The sequence below is a fragment of the Macrobrachium rosenbergii genome, chromosome 19 (genome assembly GCF_040412425.1).
Source record: "Macrobrachium rosenbergii isolate ZJJX-2024 chromosome 19, ASM4041242v1, whole genome shotgun sequence".
Lineage (NCBI taxonomy): Eukaryota > Metazoa > Arthropoda > Malacostraca > Decapoda > Palaemonidae > Macrobrachium > Macrobrachium rosenbergii.
This window is the reverse complement of record NC_089759.1, coordinates 22,054,157-22,081,732: the sequence shown is the minus strand read 5'-3', so window position 1 is coordinate 22,081,732 and position 27,576 is coordinate 22,054,157. Positions and strand designations below refer to the sequence as shown.

The 27,576-nt window shown below is 36.6% G+C and overlaps 1 protein-coding gene across 13 annotated transcripts in view; it reads right to left on the bottom strand.

Moving 5' to 3' along the window:
* mAChR-A (muscarinic Acetylcholine Receptor, A-type) overlaps positions 1-27,576 on the bottom strand; it is a 762,830-nt gene that overhangs the window by 185,206 nt on the left and 550,048 nt on the right. For all 13 annotated transcript variants that reach the window (XM_067121249.1, XM_067121255.1, XM_067121256.1 and 10 more), the window contains one exon: positions 2,262-2,317. The gene's annotated coding sequence lies outside the window, so the exon portion shown is untranslated. The remainder of the gene's footprint in view (positions 1-2,261; positions 2,318-27,576) is intronic.

Genomic DNA, 27,576 nt, shown 5'->3' with positions numbered 1-27,576 from the left:
CGCAGTTGCACTATGAAATAACTGTTAGGATAGGGTGGATAGCAAGACGGAAGAAAGATAATACGAACGGAGGTGCAGTAAAAGGAATGACAGGGGTTGCAGCTAGGGGCAGAAGGGTTGCTGCAAAGAACCTCAAGTAATGCCTACAGTACACCCCGTGAGGTTCAGGAGTAGAAGTAATAGTAGCAGCAGCAGCAGTAAGAATGATTACTATTGCTGCTATTTTTGTTTGTTTCCCCCGAGGGCACCCATGTCTTAAATACGATAAGGCCTTACCCTTAGAATACCTCTCCCTTGTTGACCTTTGATCGCTTCAAGTCGAGTGCCTTGCTCGGGGCCCTATACGTGTCCTCTTCCTAGAGGACATGTTATGAGTAGCCTGTTAATTAAGCATTCTTTTTCTTCTCCTCTTTGGTTAGTGTTATTCATAAAGAGTTCCACTTCTTCCTCCCCATCCCCCCCTCTTTTTTTTTTTACTTCCTATTACTCAGCACTTCACTTAAAGAAGTCTCTCCTCTTCTACGGAAATGACTGAGATCTGTGATAACCTCAGGAAAAAAAAAGAGAGTTGTATATTTTGTATATGTCCAGATTATTCACTATTTCGTACAAATGGCCCTCATCGAGTCTCGCACGTCTCCTTGACTTTTTTGATCTTTCAAAAACCTTACTAGATTTTCTTACTCCTTTCGCAGTATGGTATAACAAAGCGCAGTTTTTATATCATTCTTGGGCATGTTACGGCAGCGTAAGAGGATTTATAATAAAAACCTAAGGTTTTTGTTTCATCTTACATAAGAATTTTTGTGAGAGAATCTATGTTTTATGAAGACATTCATCAATAACAGTACTTTAATCATTCTGAAAACTGTGCTCACTTTCTTAATATCATCACACTGACATTACCACATTCACTTTTGACTTCAATTGTCACCCACAACCTAAGATAATATATAGGATTTATTATTACGACTCTGTGCTCAGTTAAGCTTATGAGTAATCTCTCTTCGCCCCAGGATGTTAGATATATATATATATATATATATATATATATATATATATATATATATATATATATATATATATATATATATATATATATATATATATACACACATATATATATATATATATATATATATATATATATATATATATATATACATACACACACATATATATACAGTATATATACCTATATATATATATAGTGTGTATATATATATATATTGAATATATACAGTATACCTATATATATATATATATACACACACAAACACACGCACATATATATATATATACATATATATATATACACATATAAATATACACATAAAATGTAAGTACATGTGTGTGTGAGAGAGAGAGAGAGAGAGAGAGAGAGAGAGAGAGAGAGAGAGAGAGAGAGAGAGTAAATTCCTTATTCTTACGAGAGACAAAGAGACCTCAAATCCTATAGTCCCAACGAGGCACCGACTCGCTGATGGTGACATAACAATTGGTCGAGCGAGCCGGCAACCCTCCTCCCCCCAACAATGATGAGGAACAAATCACTTCCACTCGAAGGTCTTCTTTGAAAGACTTCATCTCCAAGTTTCGAGTCTGTGGTTTATTATGATGTTTGCCTTCCAATTCTCCCGGTATGGAGTTTCTAATTGCATATTCACGTACAAATTTACCCTTAAAATCCATCTAACGTGTCTTAACGATTATATATGAGAATTTTCCAAATGTTTTATTTTTACGAAACAATGTTTTCATTTACGAATTTACGAGCAGTATATTGATATTGCAAAAATAAACAATCTTACGCAAATCCCTCTAAATGCACGCACGCACGCCCACACACACATACATACACATGGAACTGACGAAAAGGAAGCATCGCTTCATCCCTACGTTCGTGGATTCGAATCCCACTACGGAAGGATAAGCCATCTTCATTTATTTCCCCTCACAAAGCCAAGGCTTGTATTAACAAGCGCAAGCAAAAACTGTGAGAAAATCGAATGTAAAAATACATACAATCGTACGTTACGTATATATATACAGTATATATATACTATATATATATATATATATATATATATATATATATATATATATATATATATATATATATATATATATATTATATACATACATACATATAAACGTGCTTTGACACCGACAACCCTGCTTAAGCTAATTAGGCATCGAAGTAACGAAAAGAAGCCACAGTAATTTCATCTTGGGCAATGGTCCCAGTGAGATTAACTTACCTAGACCAGCGAGGCTAAATCCTTCACAGCTACCGTCTGGCCATTTCATTCATGTTCTGAAAGAGGGAAAAAAACAATGCATAAGATACAACGTTAATTGTTTCATTCACAAACTTACTTTAAATACAATAAGAGAGAGAGAGAGAGAGAGAGAGAGAGAGAGAGAGAGAGAGAGAGAGAGAGAGAGAGAGAGAGAGAGAGAGCTTCTGTCTTGCGAGGAGATTTTTAACTTCAGATCTTCATAAAGATAAACAAGAATTTTTGCAACTGGAAATCAACGAAGCTTATTGACGGAAATAAAACAAATGCCACATAATTGCTTAGAGGTTAAACTGCCATAATTATAAAAATTATATACATATTTAAGCAATTACATATAAAATTCTATATATATATATATATAATATATATATATATATATATATATATATATATATATATATATATATATATATATATATATATATATATAGTTATATATTAGACCAAAACGCTACATTTTTACGGAAAGAAAGATTCTGTGACAGCCGCTGACATCGGCACGTGGGTGTCCATTAATGAAGTGTTGGGCCAGTAAACTTTGCCCTTTTCCTCATGTAACGGATCTTACAGGCCTAAGCAATTCCTCTATTATATTCTATATGGTTGTGATTTTATCAAGAGCTCTTCTTCTTTCTGTTTGTGCGAGTATGTATGCATGTATACGTACATTACATATATACATACATACACATAAGCATGCATTACATGTTCACATATATGTATTGATATATATATATATATATATATATATATATATATATATATATATATATATATATATATATATATATGTGTGTGTGTGTGTGTGTGTGTGTCTGTGTGTGTATATATATATATATATATGTGTGTGTGTGTATGTATGTATGTATGTATGTATAACTGAATCACGAAAGTATAGAAAGTGATGAACATATAAATAAGAAAATCCACGAAGGAAAGAGAAACAATGGAGCGCTGCAAGGCCTTTCGACTTGTCGTTCTTTACTTAACAAGACAATAAGTCGAAAGGCCTTTCAGCACTCCAGTTTCTCTTTCCTTCGTAGATTTTGTCTTAATATATATATATATATATATATATATATATATATATATATATATATATATATATATATATATGTATATGTATTAATATGTTCATATATATGTATTAATACATACATATGTATGAACATATATATGTATATATATAATGTGTGTGTGTATGGTTACCAATGTTCTCTAACACCAGTCTATATGTATGATTACCAATGTTCTCTAACACCAGTTTATATGAATGATTACCAATGTTCTCTAACACCAGTCTATATGCATGATTACCAATGTTCTCTAACACCAGTCTATATGTATGATTACCAATGTTCCCTAACGCCAGATCATATAATCTTACAGTTATGTTTTACATTATCTCCTCCCTGTAACAAAAGAGGAACAGAGCCATCATATGAGAAGCGCAGTGAAATACTCGTACATAGGTGAATGATAAATGAATAGATATAAATATAAAAAAAAGAATTTAGAAGTATACTTAAGTTTGGGAATTGCTTCAACGCTTTTCGAAGACAAATGTATAATGAAGTTTATGGAATCATAGAGGAAGAAGTAAAGTTCCGTCATTGCACAAGTGATTGGCTGATTCTCGAGTAGGCGATTTTCTCGTAATGTTTAATGGCTGTCGTGGGCACCTGTAAATTTCACATCTGACGTAATGGCTTTGAGATCTCGTTAAGATAGAAAGGAAAACGAGAAGACTAAGTGAAAACGAATAATAGTGTAAACACGATAAACCAAGTTCATACCTAATAACGTAGCGGTAGGGAAATAGGCAAGTGATTCTTCACTCTGTAACCTTTTGAAGAAATTCAAAATTATTTTGGAAAGAATGAAAATATGAAGGAGTGAATGAACGAAGTATGAAATTTAACCTACAAAAACCAAGAACTGAGGCACTTCCGGACATTTGGTTCTTAAGAAAGGGAAAAAGGGTTAGAAGGATTGGCTAGACGACAACATAAAGAGATCCCGAAAACAAATGAGATAAGGTACAAGGATCTAGAGGTAAAACTGAGAATAATCCACAGAGATGCACTGAGAAATAAAGTTGGAGAGGCTGAACAACAAGAACGAAGAAAGGAAGAGGGAAGGGAGGTGAAGTAAAAGGTTAAAACGTGGGTGATGCGAAGATCCGAAGGGACACTGCAAGCACCCTTTAATGATGCCTGCAGTGTAAGGATGGCACTGATCCCCTGCGGTGGAATATCACCTTTGGCCACATGTTCCATCTGTACCTTTCTCTCATGTTCCTCGTTGGGAGGGTGGGTTCCGTTCTCAGCTAGCACTCTGCTGGCCGCGAGTTCGAATCTCCGACCTACCAATGAAGAATAAGAGGAATTTATTTCTGGTGACAGAAATTCATTTCTCGCTATAATGTGGTTCGGATTCCACAATAAGCTGTAGGTCCCGTTGCTAGGTCACTAATTGGTTCTAAGCCATGTAAAATAAATCTAATCCTTCGGGCCAGCCCTAGGAGAGCTGTTAACCAGCTCAGTGGTCTGGTTAAACTAAGGTATAATTAACTTTTAACTTTGTACCTTTCTCTGTAATAAACTTTACCCTTTAAATAGAAAAAAAATTAAATTTCTGTCACACATTTTTCTTGCACTGATCGACCTTGACCTCTTCAGCATAAATATGGTTTCACAACAATTTATCTTCTCTATCCATTTACACCAATCACAGACTCCGACTGAGCGTAAACACGTACTTTCTGTAATTTCTTTTCATATCATCACGTTCCTATTCAGCTTTACAATTTAATTTTTTTTTTTCACTTTTATGCTCTTTTCATTTCGAAACACATCCACACAACAGGTACAACTATTTAGAGTAGAAGAGGATGTCTTCTTAATTTTCAAGAGTTTCCAGATTTTTATTTTTCTTTCTTAGGTATGAACTTGGTTTATCGTGTTTACACTATTATTCGTTTTTACTTAGCCTTCTCGTTTTCCTTTCTATCTTAACGAGATCTCAAAGCCGTTACGTCAAATGTGAGGTTCACAGGTGCCCATGACAGCCATTAAACATTACGAGAAAATCGCCAACTCGAGAATCAGCCAATCACTTGTGCAATGACGGAACTTTACTTCTTCCTCTAGGATTCCATAACCTTCATTATGCATTTGTCTTCGAAAAGTGTTGAGGCTATCACCAAACTTAAGTATACTTCTAAATTCCTTTTTTTTTATATTTATATCTATTCATTTATCATTCACCTATGTACGAGTATTTTACTGTGCTTCTCATATGGTGGCTCTGTTCCTCTTTTGTTACACATAGGGCAATCATTTTTAATAATAATAATAATAATGATAATAATAATACTAATAATAATAATCTTTCATCGTCTTTCCCTTCATAGGCTTCACAGAATTTAAACTTGCTCTTAGCAACACCACTTTAAAAAAATATTTAGACTAATTACCTCCTCTCAGCAACACCACCTTCGCGACTGAAAAAAACTCAAAACATAAAAAAAAAACCTCGATCAATCAGGTGTTACTCACTGGGCAGAGAGAGAGAGAGAGAGACCTCTTGGTAGACCCATCTCGAGAAGCTTTTCCAATCTGTGACTCTCAACGTTTTGCTTTTTCCTCGGAAAAGGATTTATTCTTCCGCTTATCTGTTGCACCGTCCGAGAAGAAGACGACGTCTCAGGGAATATAGGTCGGGGAAAGGGAATTTCAGGCGAATTTTTGTGTCATTTTTCCTTTCTGGAGGTGGTGTCACTTTTTCTTTTCTTTTTTTTTAGGGAAAATTTGGACTCTTTCCACCTCTTCTTCCTTAACTTGCACAACTTCATTCGCACATGCACGAACGCGTGTAGGTACTCTTATTATTATTGTATACAGATAGGCAATGTATATGCATACACTTTCTTGTGTGAACAATAATAGTCTAGAGGCAATACAGTCGTTCAACTTCGGTCAACTTTATCTCGCTTTCGTGAAAGTATCTGTTCACTAAAATACCTTTTACCAAAAGATATTTATTCCATACAGTCTCACTGACGTTCATGTTTGAGAAGTCTAAATCGCAGCTTAGAAATAAAAGCACATGAAAAGGAGGGATATGTGAAAAGGCAAAATAAATTTGTATTAGGCACAGCGCCAGTGAAGCAAGTCCATTAATATATGTTATGTGGATATGAGATCTTTTCATCCCTACTCACATTAATCTGAAGTACTAGTATTAAAGTAGTTTAACAAGACCGCTCTTATAGGGCTGGCCCGAAGGATTAGGATAAAATAAAATGACTAGGGAAAGGTTACATATAAACAATAGCTAAAAACCCGGAATGCTAAAATCGGGCAATTACGTGATGCCAGGCTTTAGAAATACTACGCACCTTTTGCAGAAATACTGTAGATATACGGTACATATCTACAAAGTAGTCACTTTCCAACAAAGTATCAATCGCTAATCAGCGGAGTTCTCATTCTTCGTATTATTATCATCATTGTAGCCTCTAGAGTGATACCGCTTTCATATTTTGCATAGTAACTTCACTTTTCAATTACGATAATAAGATAAGCAAGACCGTAAATGGAGAGATGCCAATTAGTAAATACTGAACGGCAGTAACTGGAAACCCCCTAATAGCATTTTGATGTCCGACTGATCTACGGCGGCGTTTTGACCTGTAATTACTTTACTGTGAAGTTAATCATCGGCATATTCTCTCTCTCTCTCTCTCTCTCTCTCTCTCTCTCTCTCTCTCTCTCTCTCTCCGTTTTCATCAGCCAAATATCCCGTGGAAACCCTGTGTGAACGCAAGGGTTCGCCAACCGCAGGTGGAAGGCCTTTGGTCTACGCATTAGAATAAGCCTATTACCGTAGCATTCATTATCTATCAACTGAATGCTGCTGTCTACTTATCTATCGATACCAGTCTTTCGCAGATTCAGATGAGGATGGTCTTTCACGAGGCCGGAATTCTTTCATGTTTTAAAACAGGGCTTCTGAGCCCCTCGTCCACCACTCGACCTCCACTTACACAACTGCCTCCAGCTTCCCTGATGCTTCTCTTTCTTAAACATGCCCTTCATTTCAGGCCCCCCCCTCTCTCTCTCTCTCTCTCTCTCTCTCTCTCTCTCTCTCTCTCTCTCAGCTCACCTGTCACTTCCCATTCTTAAATACGCCCTTCGATTCAGGCCTCTCTCTCTCTCTCTCTCTCTCTCTCTCTCTCTCTCTCTCTCTCTCTCTCTCTCTCCCCCCAGTTTCCTTGACACTTCCAATTCTTATGCTCGTATATGCCGTTCGTTTCAGGTCCCCCCCACCTCTCTCTCTCTCTCTCTTTAGCTTCCCTGTCACTTCTCTTTCTTAAATATGCCCTTCGTTTCAATCCTCTCTCTCTCTCTCTCTCTTTCTCTCTCTCTGTCTCTCTCTCTCTCTCTCTCTCTCTCTCTGCAAAGATGTGTATCTCATGATTATGACATTATACCATTAAAAAATCAGTAAATGCAAGTAAATATAATACAAAGAGAAAAACTGCTGGCTATTTTAAGTTTGGCTAGATCGTACCGAGGTTGCAGAGTTCGGTCAAAAAAATAAATAAATAAATAAAAGATAAAAGGAGAAAAATGTGGGTCGAATCAGATAGGGTTCGCAATGATTGTCCATCGACAATTGGTGATGTTGTAACATCAGCGGTCCCAGATGTGGAGTATCAGGAGCCCTTTGTTGTTTACAGAAAAAAACCCCTCGTATAAATACTGACGGTCGAAACTGATTAAAAGCTTTTTCTTTCTCACAGACTTCAAACTATTCTTTCCTGCAGATTTCAAACTACCCTTCCTCTCAGATTTATAACGATACAGACAGGGCTCGTTTACTTTTCATTGTTTACAATAAAAAAAAATTGTGAGACTACATGACCTTGGCAACACTGAAAATGAAAACAAACAAGTAACAAATGTGCCGAAGTTTCTTCGGCGCAATCGAGTTTTCTGTATAGCAGCTGCTGCGTATAATCAAGGCCACCGAAAATAAATCTATCTTTCGGGGGTTTCAGTATAATGATGTATGAGCCGCGGCCCATGAAACTTTAACCACCGGCCCATGAAACTTTAACCACAGCCAGGTGGTGGCCTATCTTACATCGTTGCCAGAAGCACGATTATGGCTAACTCTATCCTTAAATAAAATAAAAACTGCTGAAGCTAGAGGGCTGCAATTTGGTATGTTTCATTATTGGAGGGTGGATGATCAACATACCAATTTGCAGTCCTCTAGCCTCAGTAGTTTGTAAGATCTGAGGGCGGACAGAAAAAGTGCGGACGGATAGACAAGGCCGGCACAATAGTTTTCTTTAACAGAAAAATAAAATCGGCAACTCTAGACGACGGACGGGCATACGAAGGCCAACTCGAAAATGCAATCCAACCGCGCATAACCAGAGACGCACATACATAAACTCACATTATGGCCGAGATATTCACGTAACCACACAGACATGCACACGATTCAGTCATAACTCAGGGCAAATGCATCTTTGATACTTGAACCAGTGTTAGATGCTGCGCGGCTGAATCTATGTAAAGGGATAATGATTACACTTGCGATACTCCTGCTTCAACAAGGGCCTGCAAATGAGATTCCGGCGTTCGTCCATATCATTTTCTTATGAGGATATCCTTAAGGATTTCAATTTCCTTACTATAATTTAAGAAGTCTTTAATAACTCTTTTCCTGTATTAAAACGAGTACTTATGCTAAAAACTGAAGTAAACAAGTAAAAAATTCGCCGAAGTTTCTTCACGAGTCGAGTTTTCTGTACAGCGTATAATCAAGACCACCGAAAACAGATCTGTCTTTCGGTGGTGTCGGTATAATGCAGTACGAGCCACGGCCCATGAAACTTTAACCACTGCCTGGTGGTGGCCTGTCCTATATCGTTGCAAGATGCACGATTATGGCTAACTTTAACCTTAAATAAAATATAAACTAATGAGGCTAGAGATGTACAATTTGGTATGTTTGATGACTGGGGGGTGGATGTTCAACATCCCAATTTGCAGCCCTCTAACCTCAGTAGTTTTTTAAGATCTGAGGGCGGACGGACAGACAAAGCCGGCACAATAGTTTTCTTTTATAGGAAAAAAAAAACTGAAAAAATTTAATATTTACATACATTTTTATCTATTTACTCATTAATTTGATCATTTATTTTTGCTTTTTTAATAAGTGATCCCTTCTTTCCGTATTTCCATTGATCTGTTACTTCTTTCTAATGAACACTATATTCTTTGGAAGTTTGGATTTCAAGTCAATGGCCCCCTGGTTTTGTTTCATATGAATAGGCTTCATCATATGAATGATAATATTACATATTTTCTTGTCGAAATGACCAGTGTTTACAAATATTCTAATGTTACAGCATTACCAATTTTCTCACGGCCAACGGTATTGCAACTGTTTACGCTATATCTAGACAAGCAATAGATTATGCAACAACGCAGAGATGATAAAAAAATAAACACCAAATATTTTGTGATAATCTCCAATAAAGAGCATAATAAATATGCTTCCATTTTATTCGTGAAATTTTCTTTGGTTTACTAAAATTTACAGTACTTATTTTCCATAATTCCTGTACCAGGTTCAACTTTCGATCAAGGACACCTAATTCATCTTCCTCTCAGCGACTATGAATAACCGACAGGCCACCACTTCTCACACTGAACTCTGGAAATCCGTAATCGTCTCATAGTGCGTTATTGATCGCTACCTTTCCTAGCCAGTACGCCTTAGTCTCGTCATTCAGTTCCTGCTTACATTTTCCAAGAGGAAGATCTACCGCTGCAAACAACCTTTTCCTTTTTCCCTTTAATTCTGTTCATGTCTTTCATCGACTATGGGCTACATACGGACGGTAGGTTGCCGTCCCATCAACCTCTTTTTGAAAAATGAACTGAAAGTATATCAGCCCAGAAGTCTAGCAGGCTTGAGGAAACTCTACTAATTGGGAAAGTTCCGGATCCCAAAATTCCGCCGCCGTGTAAGTTGTTATTACCATCTTAAACATGTCTTATAGAGAAAAACGAAGGCGGTGAAATTTAAAAATACATGCACGTTCTGTGCTCGAAGTTTGAAACTTCGTTAAGACGATTAAGACATAACTTCTAGGCAACCTACGTATTTTTTCAACGTGCAATGATCGTGCGTACACACACACATATATGTGTACACACACATATATATATGTATATATATATATATATATATATATATATATATATATATATATATATAAATATGTATATATATACATATATATATACATACATGTATAAATACATGCATAAATACATGTATAAATATAATGTAAATATTTATATTTTATATACATTAAATGCACTTCGTCTTTCATTTTGCAAATGAGCTTGTCTATTTTCCTGCAAGGAACCTGCAAGGTAATCAAGGATCCTATGCATTAGTATGGCTCGATGCTTTTCATCTTCAAGGTGTCTGCCTTGAAGCAAAACACACGTATCCTGGAAGGCTGTTCTTTAAAATGTGTTGCAATGAAAGCTAGAGAATAAAAAAAAAATATTCTCTTTAAATTCTATGAAAATCTAAAAGGATATATACATTTATCTTGCTCAAAATTTTCACGTTATACATAAAAACAAAATATATTAAGAATATCTCTCTCTCTCTCTCTCTCTCTCTCTCTCTCTCTCTCTCTCTCTCTCTCTCTCTCTCTCTCTCTCTCTCTCTCTATATATATATATATATATATATATATATCAACGATATATTTAAAAACAAAAACATATTAAGATTTCTCTCTCTCTCTCTCTCTCTCTCTCTCTCTCTCTCTCTCTCTCTCTCTCTCTCTCTCTCTCTCTCTCTCTCTCTATATATATATATATATATATATATATATATATATATGTATTACATATCTATATCAACAGTACAATTAAAAAAACAAATCATATTAAGATCTCTCTCTCTCTCTCTCTCTCTCTCTCTCTCTCTCTCTCTCTCTCTCTCTCTCTCTCTCTCTCTCATTAAACTGAGCAACCAGCTAAATCGCGATTCATCTGTATCTGAAAAATCTATTTATCAACATATTAAAAGATCAATTTTGTTGGGCATCAATGAACTTGACGCCAGCCAAATCAGCCCGCTGAATAGGCTTTGTTGTGTAAATGACAAAAAGAATAATTTTTGAAGTGTAAATAGCAGATTTATGCGAAAATTCAATATAATTTACGAAAAGTATAAACAGTGTAAAACATAATTTTCTGGTACTAAAAATGAACGACTAATGATTTCTGACGTCACAATTGTAATGGTCATATTGGTTGTCTAACCTTTAAAAAGGCAATGAGAAAGTTGATGTGGTGCAGAGATATAGCAAAGCAATGGTGACTATGAGGAATAAATGATTCCAAAATTCATTTCTAAAAGAAATGGAATGGAATATAGAGTTTAGGCCAAAGGCCAAACACTGGGACCTATGAGGTTATTCAGCGCTGGAAAGGAAACTGAGAGCAGGTAGGTTTGAAAGGTGTAACAGGAGGAAAACCTCGCAGTTGCACTATGAAATAATTGTTAAGAGAGGGTGGATAGCAAGATGGAAGAAAGATAATATGAATGGAGGTACAATGAAAGGAACGAAAGGGGTTGCAGCTAGGGGCCGAAGGGACGCTGCAAAGAACCTTTAGTAATGCCTACAGTGCACCCCGCTACGTGCACTGGCGGCACTACCCAACTACAGGACTCCTTGATTTACACTGAAGAATTCCACAAGCATATCAACACCTACGTAACTACATCCTTTCTGGAAAACACTTCACAATAAGCAATGCAGCCACTCTCGAATTTTGTGAATGGAAAACAGATTTGTCACTACCTCATTATTTCGCACTGTCCTTCAGAAAATAATATTTTCCTTCTCAAATTTATTTCTGTACGGGAAGCGGGTACCTACATCGAAATTAGGCCGGCATTCTGGCCCCTTCCATGATTGGAGTCTTTGACACGCTGATTCTAATCCTCTCAACACTCGAATGCTAATCAGACAGGAAAATAAACGGACGGCGAAATGCAGCCTATAATTATGTCTCATTAACTACGGATCAGAGGAAGAGGCAAAATGACCTTTTCTCCCCCCTATCCCCTGTGACGTCACCGACACCCCGCCCACACCCCTGGGCCAACCTCCACCCGCCCCGAAAAAAGCGAGCAGAAACACAGAGCAGCAATTAACTGGGAATCCGTTGTGACTAAAGCATTTATCGACTTCACCCAGTTTCCGTTCCAAAGTATAGGGTTCGAGAGAATCTCATATTTAAGAGTCCTGTGCTGCAAATGCGGATGCAAAATCCTGTCAATCATTAAGGCGATCATTCAAATCACATTAATGACGGCGCTGCTTGATTCCCGGACAGATTCCCTGCGCCTCCAATATTTCAGGGGTGTTTACATTTTTTATACATTTTTCAGATAGCTTCAACGTTCACCTAATTGTCATCTTCATGCTAGGCAAGTGATCATCATACTACGATAGATGGTGATAACCATTTATTTTGACTGATTAAACTTTCTCCAATAATGTTTATATTATTTTTTCTTTGGCCTCATGGCAAGAAAGTCACCCTCCGTATGAAATGTAATGATACCACATGGTTTAGTTAAATGCAGTAAATGTTCTTAGACAAACAACGAAGGGACCTCCAGCAAGTTAAAAAGGTCACATAAAATTGAAAACACAAGGTAGCATACGGATTTCCTGTTTCCTTTCATACAAATGTCGAAGAAACTACGTTCTAAGGCTTTTGTTTTCTGATCTTATTTACCTTTCATTTTCTTGTCATCAGCGTTGTTTTCATCACTATCATTATCATTCCACTTTCTCCACAAAAATTGGCTTCAGAGAGAGCAAATGATCACTTTCACATCAAAGTAATAAGTATTACTACTATAACTATTAAATCTTCTTCAAAACATTTCTATCTCGGTTTTTCCACATCAGGCAAGGGCATTTCCAGTACAGTGGCTACTGAATAACCTCTCTGAATAGGTAATTACGAGTGAAGAAATTCTCCAGTTATGTGAAGGCTTCCAGACACAGATGTCTGAAACGTGAAAGTTTTATTTAGTTTTGTACGCTGATATCTTTGCTTCGATGAGCTTATTTATAAGTATTAAGTTTCATTAACCATTTCCTTCTTTCAGCCTTGTCATATTCATTTCACGTGCTCAGAGTTTATTTTGAGAATAGCTATAGGCAAGCACAAACGACCAACATAAGAGCTTACGAGAGATTACCCATAGAAGCTTCGGTCATTTGACAGCGAACGGATTTTGAATGCCACTCGTAAAAATAAACAAAAACATACAATGCCCCGCATAATGAATCCTTATGACAAAACCCTACCAATATCATCTTTGTGTATTGACAAGTTGATCGAGTCTCTACATTTAAAAGGGATCCTGAAAGACAAGGACAATGACTCAAATGCTGAGAAATTATTAATATATTATTATACACGTGAAACCCCGGATGAAATCGATCCCCCTGCGACTAACTGACAGGACGAACACGTCACATGGTTGAATGTCCTTCTTAATGTCGAGGACTGCATCTCATTACGATGTATATATACTTCCTCATTCGCATACGTTTGTTATTTCTGAGATAATCTACTAAAACACTTTCGAGATCCAGAGAAAAATAAATAACTATTCTAAAAACACTGCTGAAACAGTGCTTGTATCCTTCCGATTCTAAGAACGTGCCGAATAATGAAATGCCGACGATCCTAACAAAGATACAATTTGGCGATTTTCCTCTGGCAAGATATTTTCGTGACACAAATCCGCGCGATGACTGCTAATTTTAGGTCAAGGTCACGCGGTGAGTAAACCTGATTTCATCTTATAGCATTTCATTAGAGTATGCACGCCCAGTAAGCAATCTCTGTCTTTTACAGTTCGAAAGCTATGACCATGTATAAAACTACGCACGGACGAAAGGAATGATATCCCAACATTCTACAGTATGCCACGCGTGAAGGTCTACCTTTGTACCAAGTTTTTAATTAATTCCATTCAACCTAGTAGAAGATGGTGCAATGACTCGATAAGTTTAACAGACACAGTAATGGACAAGCAGTCTGAAATACCTTCAACCGAGCAAAATTTGCAATGACAAGGTAAGTGTGGCGAACACACTGAAATACAGGCAGACGGAAAAAGTAACGCCTCCGCCACACCGGGTTTTGTCGACAGAGTACTAATAAATTTATGGTATTAGATCTCGTTGTGTAGATATACCAAAAATACCTTCTGGTACTATAATATTTCTTCCAGTAGCAAGAAAGTGACACTATATTCACAGTAAATCTATTATGGAACTATAAAGCTAACTTAGGTAGCCAATCCCCACCTTTCCTAACCCCTCAAAAAAAAACGAGGCCTGACCTGCTTTTTCGGTCATTCTATCCAAAGAGGCGGTCTCGGCCAAATTAAGTGCGATCTCGTAATAAGCAACGAGTGGGTCTTCCATTGTCATCCCCAGGGCGAGTTCCAACATCTCCGGTAAAACTGGATGACTAGTTGAACAAGTACAATATGCGCCTTATTATTCCTAAAAACCTCCTTATTCTATGCCTAGTATCACGCGTGTATCACACACTCGAGATTTCAGGGATAATCCTGTATGGACAAAAATTTACCCAGATAAACAACTGTGGCAGCTTTCAACTCTGAAAGCAGAGGAAAATTAGTCGAGTTGCTTCCGGTAAATCTCGTGCACAAAATTCACAATAAAAACAATAACTTCAAATTAAGGGAAAGATCTTCCGTCTTTCCTAAAATACGAGACCTGAAAACAAAGGGGCAAATCAGGTCATAACCATTCAAACAGAGCCATGAAATCGCCAACAGACCCCACTCTAGTTTGCCCTTCTGTAGTTTCTCAATTGATAATCCAAAATTCTTTAGTTTTGTGTACACCCAGTATAAAGTAATTAGGAAGTATTTATATAAAACGAAATATAATTAATATAAGCTAACTCCCTCGTGTCTAAGATTTTTTTACTGCGTATATATATATATATATATATATATATATATATATATATATATATATATATAATATATATATAATATACGATATAATATATATATATATATATATATATATATATATATATATATATATATATACACACACACAAAACCCTTATCAATATATACACACACACACAAAACCGTTATCAATAATGATAATAATCACATTATTATTATTATTATTATTATTATTATTATTCTCAAAAAGCAACGAAAAATAAGGATCTTACCCAGAAACGAATCTGTCTTTGTTACGTATAAGCTTCATTTACAGATGTTTGTTATTTCCGTTGATTATGTAACCCCTCTAAATATATACTTATTTTTCTTGAATTATAAAGTAATCACCCAGATAAGAGTACACACACACACAGGCATGCAGATACTCAGTGACATCATCCATTATATTGTATATATATATATATATATATATATATATATATATATATATATATATATATATATATATATATATATATATATATATATCTCAGGAAAGCATAGGGAAAGGCGTCGTACTCAGGTACATTTATTTTGCCAACGTTTCACGATTCATAATCGCATCCTCAAGGCTATAAATAAAGATACAAACGAACTTAAAACCAAGCACTGCATAATCCATTAAAATTACGCAATATTTAATCAAATTTAATGAACATCAGCATGTAGAAAGCTTGAAAATAATTTATGAACAGCTTAAAACAGGAAATTATACTAAACATTAAAAATATGTACAAAATATCTATAAGATTCTAAAAACAGTAAAAAATATTTAAAACATTTAAAACACTAAAAAATTTTAAGGCTATTCTGTACCTTATTGCCTAAGGTGCGTTGTTTGTTTTTACGAAACTCTTTCAGTCACTGCCCGTCCTTTGCGAGGATAAGGTACAGAATAGCCTTAAAATTTTTTAGTGTTTTAAATGTTTTAAATATTTTTACTGTTTTTAGAATCTTATAGATATTTTGTACATATTTTTAATGTTTAGTATAATTTCCTGTTTTAAGTTGTTCATAAATTATTTTCAAGCTTTCTACATGCTGATGTTCATTAAATTTGATTAAATATTGCGTAATTTTAATGGATTATGCAGTGCTTGGTTTTAAGTTCGTTTGTATCTTTATTTATAGCCTTGAGGATGCGATTATGAATCGTGAAACGTTGGCAAAATAAATGTACCTGAGTACGACGCCTTTCCCTATGCTTCCCTGGAGAGATGTACCTAGAGCTGCAGCTCCGTCTTCTAAGGATATATATATATATATATATATATATATATATATATATATATATATATATATATATATATATATATAATATACAGCAAACAAGTGTGTGTGCATCTATGTCCCTTTGATCCTTTGATAATTGATGAATATATCAAGTAAAACAAAGTCACCTACGAACGCCACCTAACAATCAATCGACCTTCTTAGATCACAAGACTGCTTTACTATATACTTACAAAATTTCAACTCAAATTACATGGAAAGAACAGAACAGAACAGAAAATGACAAGATAAATCCTGATGTCTGACGATTTCATCATTCAAGCCAGAAACTATGCAATTATTCTTACGAACAAGAAAGCAAACCGGAGAGAAAATGAGAACTAAAAAAAAAAAAAAAAAAAAAAAATTCTCATGATTCTCATGAAGAGAGAGAGAGAGAGAGAGAGAGAGAGAGAGAGAGAGAGAGAGATGGTAGTGGTGAAGATGATATCTGGTTTGAGCCGTGGAGTGGAGGCCTTAGTATCAATTATTCACCGAGACACCTCACCTCCGACACCCTAACTCCAGCAAGGGATTAGCACTGGCTGCAACACAACTACCAAACGCTCTGATGAGAATTAAAGCTACCTGGAATGCCATTCACTTGAACCCGAGTGTCCTGGAAATCCGCAGCAGCCCTACCTAATGGCTATAACTCGTTGCAAATAGCAGAGTCACTTAGTTTGCATACTCTGTGCTTAGCAGTGTGTCCATTACACGAGGATCAGAGGTCATCCTAAATGAAAATGTATTTATTTTTTTTTAGCTCCCGAGTAACCTGGAATTCTGGAAGCTCTAACTAATGTCTGGAGTACTTTGCAGATAACCAAGATAACTTATCGTGCATTCTGTGCTTCGTAGTGAGCTCATCCGACATGGATAACGAGGTATTCGGAATTTAAATCCTTTCACTAGCCCAGTAGTAATCTGGAATGATCGTGACAACTGATAGCGGTGGTCCCTTTATATATATATATATATATATATATATATATATATATATATATATATATATATATATATATATATATATATATATATATATATATCAAGCATGGCTCTATGATATCAAAATCACAATAATTTATATACACTTGCTCCAAAGTATCATGGCATTCTGGAAACTCTCAACTGTCACCAAAACTCTTAGTTTTACCGTGCGTACCTTAGGTATGGATCACGTGCTATCCAAAATGCAAGAAAACTGGGTAATCAAAGTTGCAAATTTCTGCTGAGGTGATTATCACGACAATATGAAGACCTTTTAAGACTGACTTTTTTTTAACCAGCGCAGAGACTATCAGGAACACCTAAATACTCTGCGCCAATAATTACTTTCACGGACTAATTTTCTTAACGGCCATCAGTGAAAATAACAAAATGTCCAGCTAAAAATAAGTCCTCAATCCAGATTCACACTCTGATCCAAACTAGAGTTTATTCAACTGTTTATTGGAATACAGCAAATCTTAAAAGAAAAAAAATCGCACATTATTTTCCTCGCAATACTGTTGCATGGTTTTTCAACCTGGGGGCCATGACAAGAATTTATCGGGGCCATAGCAGACTGTTACAAATTATACATTTCAAAATATTGTTGGAAATCATATTTTATATAAAATATGCCACTCTGTCCTGGCACAAGAAAAAAAAGTTTATGCTGACAATAATTTTTTAAGTTAGGTAATACTGTTACATGTGCGAAGTTGTATGTTTTTATGGGGGTGGGGTGGAATTTTTGGAGAAAAATGAAAGGGAACCACGCGAAGGTTGAGAATTCATGAAGGGAGGAATGAGGTGAAAATGGTTGAGAACCAGTGTGCTAACAGGAAGTCAGAGAGCGACGCAAACCGAACCAAAATCACTTGCCTTATTAGTGAGATGTCTAGGAGCTCAGTGATATTTACAAAGTAAAGAATGACCTTTACGTTATACTAAGAGTTGGTGATGCAAGCCTTTTCACTTCTTTTGTCTGAATGACATGTCTTTCTGACTAACCTGTTACTGGTCACTGATCTCTGGTAGGTTATTAAAAGACGACAGTTCGCTGAAAACTTCCTTCACTTTTTACAAGTTTGTTCCCCTTTTTTACAGAAAGAACGTCGATGGCTCCTCTATATTCTTAAGAAATTTTCTGACTTTTCATATCTATGATCAGAGAGAGAGAGAGAGAGAGAGAGAGAGAGAGAGAGAGAGAGAAGAGAGAAAGTCAAGATGATCAAGTACAATTCAGAAAAAAAAGCAAGGACTGTAAACTTTTAATTATAAACAACAAAGGATGAAGTACATGTTCCCATTTCTCCTAAATGAACCTGACAAAACAAATCTTGAGAAAAGGAACCAGCTCCTAACCGCTTAACTATGTACCCTATATGTCACAGTAAACGGAATAACTGGAGGCGCAAAACGTACGAACTTGCTGGTGAAACGACGAATCTTCTCAGTGCATACAGTACATTAATGATGAATCCTTACCATGATCTTATATCTGACCATGAGGAATCTCAACTGTGTTCTCTGATTGGAATAAAAATGTTTTCAGTTTATATTTGCTTGAAAAAATACAACTGCCGTCACCCCAAGTTAATCTTATAACAACTATAAATGTTTCGTTACCTTAATGTGCATTAAGCTGAAAGTGAATTTTCATTTCCCGTTCGTGTTTTCTCTTTATATATTCGAGTCAAACATTGATCTAATGATCACTGTCAGTTAAGCAATCTCAAGATCTCGCTTCCTAACAGTTCCTCTTCATTCTCGGCACCGTGACAGGACATCGCGGAAAAAATTCACGAAATTTTCTAATCCTGTGATCTAATTTAGCTTCACTCTCAGGACTTTTATTCACTCGAGAGATTTGCAGGGAATTCTGGACGGGATAAAAGATTTCTCCTGAGAGGAGAGTATAAAGTTTCGAGTCATTACAGACATTTGGAGCATTATGAAACACGGGGATGAATACGAATCGTTTGTGTAAAATCTTTTTAATATATTCCTATGCACATCATAAGCACCGGGCAGAGATGGCTTACAACAGGGGCCTAGTGAATGTGGTAACGGTTTACAGTGAGACCAGATGGCAATAATCAAAAACACATTTCTTCAAAGTACTCGTAAGAGCACATATACACCATATTTTACTCCAGTGAATTGAACTGAACTGATATAAAGAATTTAGGCCAAAGGCCAAGCACCGGGACCTATGAGGTCATTCAACGCTGAAACGGAAATTGACAGTAAGAAGGTATGAAAGGTGTTAATTGACAGTAAGAAGGTATGAAAGGTGTTACAGGAGGAAATCCTCAAAGCAGTTGCACTATGAATCAATTGTTAGGAGAGGGTGGAAAGTAAGATGGAAGAAAGAGAATAAGAAAGGAGGTACAGTAGAAGGAACGAAAGGGGTTGCACCTAGGGGCTAAGGCATGCTGCAAAGAACCTTAAGTAATACCTACAGTGCACCGCATGAGGTGAACTGACGGCACTAACCCCCTACAGGGTTTACTCCCGTGAAGAATCACACCTTATCCGCATAGCCTACCTAGAAGCATCTTGGCAATTACCGCTGGAGGTACAGTCATTCATCAAATCTCCTGTCTGTCTGAAACAGCGACTTCATCGCTGTCTTCTCGAGATCAAAGACGCAGAGAATGAGTTTACTTTAACTCTCTGGTGCTTTTAATTCTTCGTCTTTCCTCCGACTCAACAATGTTTGTGTTTTCTTACAAACTCAAATCACTTTTGTTTTCATCTCATTCCTGAGACAATATTTGTCGTCTTCTCCCCCCGCAGAGTTTTCCACTATTTTTTCTGGCCCTTTATTCCCTTTTTTTTTTTTTTTTTTTTTAAATCCCAGTGGCTCAAGTATCTTTCCATCGTCGTTTTTTCTTTATTTTTTAATTCCTACTCGCTTTCGTGTCTTTCCCTCCTCTTAAAGTCACTTTTCTTTCACATTCAGTGTTTTTTTTCCTTCTCTAACTTCTTCTTCTTCTTCTTCTTCTTCCCTTTGATCCCAAGGCCCTGGTGGTTCCTCGGTCATTCCTCTTCCAACCCTTCGCTTTAACACAAAGTTTTCCCGACCGTTAAAAACGATTGGGAGGGATTCGAACGCCATTCTCTCTCTCTCTCTCTCTCTCTCTCTCTCTCTCTCTCTCTCTCTCTCTCTCTCTCTCTCAAAAAAAGTCTGAAAATTGTTCGGGGGACCCTTCCGGAGAATTCTCATGCGTTATTTCTTTCGAGGAGATAAAACAAATGCAAAATCTACACGGAATTCGAGATGAGGAAGCTTTATATCTGTACAGAAATCATGCCTAAAATAATAAAAATATTTACGTATCAAAAAATGCGCCTGTACAATAAATTATTTATAAAAAATGACACCGGCATTGGGCAAAATCGTCCACGGATAAAACACATCTCAAATAAGTAGGACCTACATTCTGTAAGAATTACGACAACCCAGAAATCACTTGTATACAAAATGAAGTCATGCACTGAAAACGAATTCATTCTTCCGCACCCCGGGTAGAAAACAAAAAATAGCACAAAGAATGACTCCTACGAAACGGCTCTATTTACGACTTAATGCTTACTCATAAGACGTTTCTCTCAGCCCTCACCCCAGCTCACATTTTTTATTTCCCCCTTTCCAGGGACCGAAAAGGGTTATAAACGTCCCTGGTGTTTGTTTTCGCCCAAAAAGTTCCGGACTTGATGGGATTTGTCCGCCAAGGGTGATAATTGGGAGACTCAGAATGCGGCAAAAAAAAAAAAAAAAAAAAAAAAAAAATTGTTATCATTACTTTACTGTTATTCTCTCTTCTTCCCAGAAGCCTCTCTTTCTTTTCCTCTTCCCAGGGGCTGTGTGTATACATATACTCCACTTGAATCGTCCCCTTTGGCGAAAAGGAAGAAAGAGAGAGAGAGAGAGAGAGAGAGAGAGAGAGAGAGAGAGAGAGAGAGAGAGAGAGAGAAAAGCAGCCACATTTAACAGGAGGCGAGCAGAGCGAGAAGGTGATATGGAGTGTCCCTATCCAAAGTAAGAACAGGAGAGCCATCTAGGTTTTAATTTGAAAAGGGGAAGTAATCCACAATCGGAGTTTCCCCTCGCCTTCTAATTCTTTTATCATCCTTTTGAATATTCAGCACAACATTAATGCAAACAATTCATTCCCCTTTCCAACATAACACAAATGTCCGCCAATATTCCGTCCAAATTAAACTTAATACGGGAGGGGAGGGGAGGGGAGGGGAGGGGGGGAGCTCTTTTTTGCCTCCGAGTGTTCACGTAGAAAGAGGCGGCCACGGGAGGAGAGGAGAGGAGAGGAGGGGAGAGGGACCGACTCCAAATCAACAGATCTGTGATGCATGGACGGAGCCTCGGCCTCCCAATTCCCAAATGGAAATGCTAATGTCGCAAATATCGTAATGCGATGATTATCGATGACTGCCGGGGAGTAATTTATAACAGGCCTGAGTAGGGAGGACGTTTATGCAGGTCATTAACTCCGGATGATATTCCAACGGGGGGAGTGAGTCACGGGAAGGGGGTGATAGGTGGCAAGGGGTGGGGACTGAGTCCGACAGCGATTGACTTCATAACGGGGATCGGACTCTTTGCTCCTGCACGTTTTCATAAGAGTGTAATGTAATATGGGAACAATGGACGCGGCCTTCAGGGGAAGCTTGTTGACGCACACTTGCAAAGGTTTTACACAACACAAAAGGAAATCATGTGACGGCGATTCTAATGATTATTCTGCAGCTCTCTCTCTCTCTCTCTGGCTGTCACTCTCTGTCATCGGTTTTATATGCAAGTATATATATATACGAGTATATATATATATATAATGTACATAGAAATAAATGTATACATTATATAAAAATTTATAATATTATACATAAATATCGGTATATACATTTATGTACATTTATATAATGCTGAGGAGGCAGGCGAGTAACAGAACAGATGGAACGGAAGGTAGCCGGGCGTGAACATACGGCAGGGAAGATACTTGAAAATGTCCATACAGACTAAAGTGAGTATCTGTGAAGGACTGTTATGCTAACCCCTCTTTATGGAAGTGAAGTATGGATGATGATTGGGACTGAAAGAACAAAACAACTGAAAGGGTGCGAAGTACTGAGATAGATAGATGGTTTAATAAGTTATTGCGTAGGTCAAACAGGACTGATGTGTTTTTCAGATGGTTTGAGATATACGGACGGAAAGAATGGAGGACGATTATTTGACGTTAGTGTAAGAAGAGTCTAATGGTTGGGAAGTTTTCTGAACTAGGAGTTCATCCACGATCAAGAAGTTAAAGTTTGAATGTGGCAGTGATCGTTGTGTTTTCCTTCTCCAAGGCCACTCTGCCTGAGAAACAACTGTGTTAAAAAATATAATAATGGTTAATGTTGCAGAGAAACATACTGTATACCATTTTACCTACGTGTCTCTCTCTCCCTCTCTCTTACCTGTTCATTTATGATTCTCTATTATCTGTCCGCCGCTCTCCCTTTTTCACTCCACATATTACGCAGCCCAATATACGACTGTTTATAAATTCATCGCAGGACTTTTTGGATAAAATACGCGCATGCAGTATCATTCTTTTTAACTGCAACAGTATTTCATCTAAAAACTTTACCATTAAATACTTTGAACTGAAACTGTTCTGTTACAGCTACAATGCCTCGCGAAATTAGTTAATGGAGTTTTTTGCTATTTATTTACAGAAGGAAGTTCTCGTTGGGCTTAAAATCGTACTTATAGTGGACAACGGTACGATTTATCTGTAACACACACTATTAATATATATATATATATATATATATATATATATATATATATATATATATTTATATATATATATATATATATATATATATATATATAAAAGTACGTTGGGTCTAATCACTACATGGATGGGTGACTACCAAAAAAATAAAGCCAGACCCCAGGAAAATGCTTGTATATATATATATATATATATATATATATATATATATATATATATGTGTGTGTGTGTGTGTGTGTGTGTGTGTGTGTGTGTGTGTGTGTGTAGTTAGTGTTTGTTTATGACCGGGTACAATTAAAACAGCAATAAAGTATGCAGAAGAAGAAGACGGGACAGTACACGTTGATAAAGAGAGATTCCCGAATTATGATACTGTAGCAGTCAAACATTTCTCAAAGCACGTCAAGAAAACGGAGGACTGGCACGTCAAGACGATTAAAAGACGTGTGGAGATCTCAGTACATCATTAAAGGTCATGTGACTTCTTGGGTTTCTGAACGTACTCTTGCATGTACCAACACCGGCCAGGAGGGTGTAGAGGAAGAGGATAAAGCTCCTTCCTTATAGGGGAAAAAAGCTTAAATAAAAGTAAGCAGCTAAGGCCTCTGTGATACACTTTCACAGTTTGGTAAAAGCAGATATATTTTATAATGCTGCCCGAAAGCGCTCAGTAAGTTTACCAAAGTCACTGCCAAATGATTACGTTATCTGACACCTTCCAGCGTCATTACCGTCTAACTTTGGCCCAATTTGAATATATTTTGTTTTATACCGGCGCGAAATTGATGCCGTGCATGTTCACCAAGGTGATATCACCCAAACACGAGTATGACTGAGTTTAATACTGCCATCAGTACCGGCTAAACGATGTAAATTACTGAAGTAGGGTGCTAAAAGATGCCAGATAATACATCCATGTGAAACCTCCTTTCATAAAAGAGAAGGTCGCATTGACCTTATGCATCACGAAGCGTTTTGGATGCTTTTAATATTTACTTATCAGAGCGGCGTCGCAAACAAGTTTATGCAATGAAAATACTTGAAATATTCTTCAAAACTGAACAGGAATTGTTTCATAAAAACATGTTAATTTACTGTCACTTGCGGGTCGTCACAACGTGTCAAACCGTACCAGGCTGGACTTGAGCGAAAAGTTGCTGAAAACCAAGTTTTCGTTCATTTCCCCCCTGTTGAACCTTTACAGTTTTTTTACTGTCGATTTCCGTTCTTGCGCTTGGCCTTTGGTCTAAATTCTATATTCTATCCTATTCTCTGTACTGCAACGGGATAAAAGAAGAATGGAATAAGTTCTCGACTACAGATTAATTAAACAAAACGAATCTATTACATGTGACTGAAATGCCTACGGGAAAGGGAAAATAGATATTATGAAATATGAAGAAAAAAAAATAAGCATTCAGGGAATGACTAGTCAAGACGAAAGATACGGTAACGAGGAGAGAAGAAAACAGCTGACAAAAATAAAATGAATGTATGTGTATGTGTATGAGGAGAGAGAGAGAGAGAGAGAGAGAGAGAGAGAGAGAGAGAGAGAGAGAGAGAGAGAGAGAATCATTTACCGGGCTGAGGTAAGCTCCGGGCTGATTCTAAATGAGAAGGCTAGGTCGACACAGAAAACACATTAAAACAGATTAAGCGCAGCTAGAATTTTCAGCCGGAAAAACGATAAAGGGATAAAAACGCAAATGAATAACGCTGTTGAAGGTTACAGACTTCACTCGGGGCCTCCAAAAGAGCGAGATGGTCTGCCCAACTCTTTTTCACTTTCTCACTTCCTTACTCTTCTCGCCTAGGCCGGCCAACTTTCTTAATTCTATCCCACTCAAATTATAAGTACTGCAAGTATCCGAGAAAATGGTCAATACACTATATATACATATATTTATATACACACATATATGATGTATATTTGTGTACATTATATACATATACATATATAAACACAATATATATATATATATATATATATATATATATATATATATATATATGTATATATACATACACATACACACACATATATATGATGTATATCTGTGTACATTATATACATATACAAACACAATATATATATATATATATATATATATATATATATATATATATATATATATATATATATATATATATATATATATATATATTAAGGAAAGGACGATCCATGCCCTTCCCTGTGACTTAACCACGAATGAAGAGAACTCCGCCTCTTAAGGGAAGATCGTCCAAAGTCGGGAAGAGCAGAAGCAGGAAAATAAAACAGAACATAGAATTTACGCCAAGGGCCAAGCGCTTGGACGTATGAGGTCATTCAGCGCTGAAACGGAAACAGACAGCAAAAACGCTTGACATGTGCAAAAGGAGGAAAACCTCGCAGATGCAGCATGAATCAACTGTTAGGAGAGGTAAGAAAGTAAGATGGAAGAAAGAGAATGCGAACGGAGGTACAGTAAAAGGAATGAAAGGGGTTGCAGCTTGGGGCCGAGGGGACGCTGCAAAGTACCTTAAGCAATGCCTACAGTGCACAGCATGAGGTGCACTGACGGCACCACTCCCCTACGGGAAGCAGAAGAAGAAAGAGAGCTCCAAAGACGTAAGAGAAACTAAACGACAGAATGCTGCTATATTATAAAAGCATACAGATGCTACACTATTTTGCACTATCCGATAAAGAGAGTCCCAGCACCTCATAACAGGAGATCTCAGTCATTAACGTGAGCGGCCGGCGGTGGTATACCCGCGTCGTCACCTCAACATAATGTTATCTTTAAGCTGCTCTTCAGCGACCTGATGCCGCCCGCCCGATGAGACGTTCAGACACTCCCAAAGTGATAATTAGCGAGAGGTAAAAGGCCGAATTGTCATTTAATCATCCAAGTTTTATGTTTTTATTTTTTTTTTTATTTTGCTTTGGAAGTGATGTGTTTTATTTTCCCTCTGCTCTCACTGTACTTCACTGTGTGTGTGTGTTTTTTTTTCTTTATTCTGTCTTTAGGTGTTACCACATTTTAATAAGTCTTTTTATTTCACGAAAGCTCATTTAGAAAGGTGGGTCTTTTTTTTAATAAGTCTTTTTATTTCATGAAAGCTCATTCAGAAAGGTGGGTCTTTTTCGACTTATTCCATCAGGATGCGTGTTCACTTTGATTAATAGATTATCATTAATTAAGAGAAGTTCAAGTCCGTCGTACTGTATGTCAGTGAATATCTGAGTTTCAACGACGTATTCATAAAACATTTCAAAAAAGAGAAAGGGGAGCACCAGTCAATGTCACCGAGTGCAAAACACTTCCCTACATTTCATATTCGCGTCTGAACAGTTACTCTGTACATCTCTTCTTCCTCTATGACAAACGTGAGATGAGAGAAAAGAATTATTTCAAACGTGAGATCTAAGAGACAAGAATTATTTCTCTGTCTACACCTTGCTGTTTACCTATATGACGAGTTCCTTTCTAATGGGACATCAAAATTCAAATAAAAGTAAAAATAAAAGGTGCTCTTTTGCAAGGTAGCTAAAACAATAATTCTATTTAGTTTTGTGTCAGGTATCTAAACTATTAATCTTATTTTGAATATATTGCATTCATAATATCTAAAGTTCTAAACGTTATCGAAAACCAACTTCAACCTATATAATTTAATAACCAATTCTGAGGACATGGAAAATTTGGTAGAATCTTGTGAGGTTTCACTAGCTGAGGTAGAAATCTTTCTAGCTGAGAGATTAATCTTTCAGATATGAAAATTAGCAATAATTACCATTCGTAAATAAAAAAAAAACTAACACAAACAGTCTGAGGCAAGCTCATCATCATTCTACAATTCACCTTTTTTTTTTTTTAAGAAAACTTTCAAAAATGCCGAGGTTATGCCGAAACTCTTAAGAATAATGCTTGCAATATTATTTATTTATTTTTCCAAAAAAATAAAATATGTCTGATGCAACTATCTCCAAAATAAAACATGTCTGGTGCAACTATCTCCCAACAACTGTGCTTCTACAATTAGATATGCAACGTTAAGCACCAAAATAACCGTTT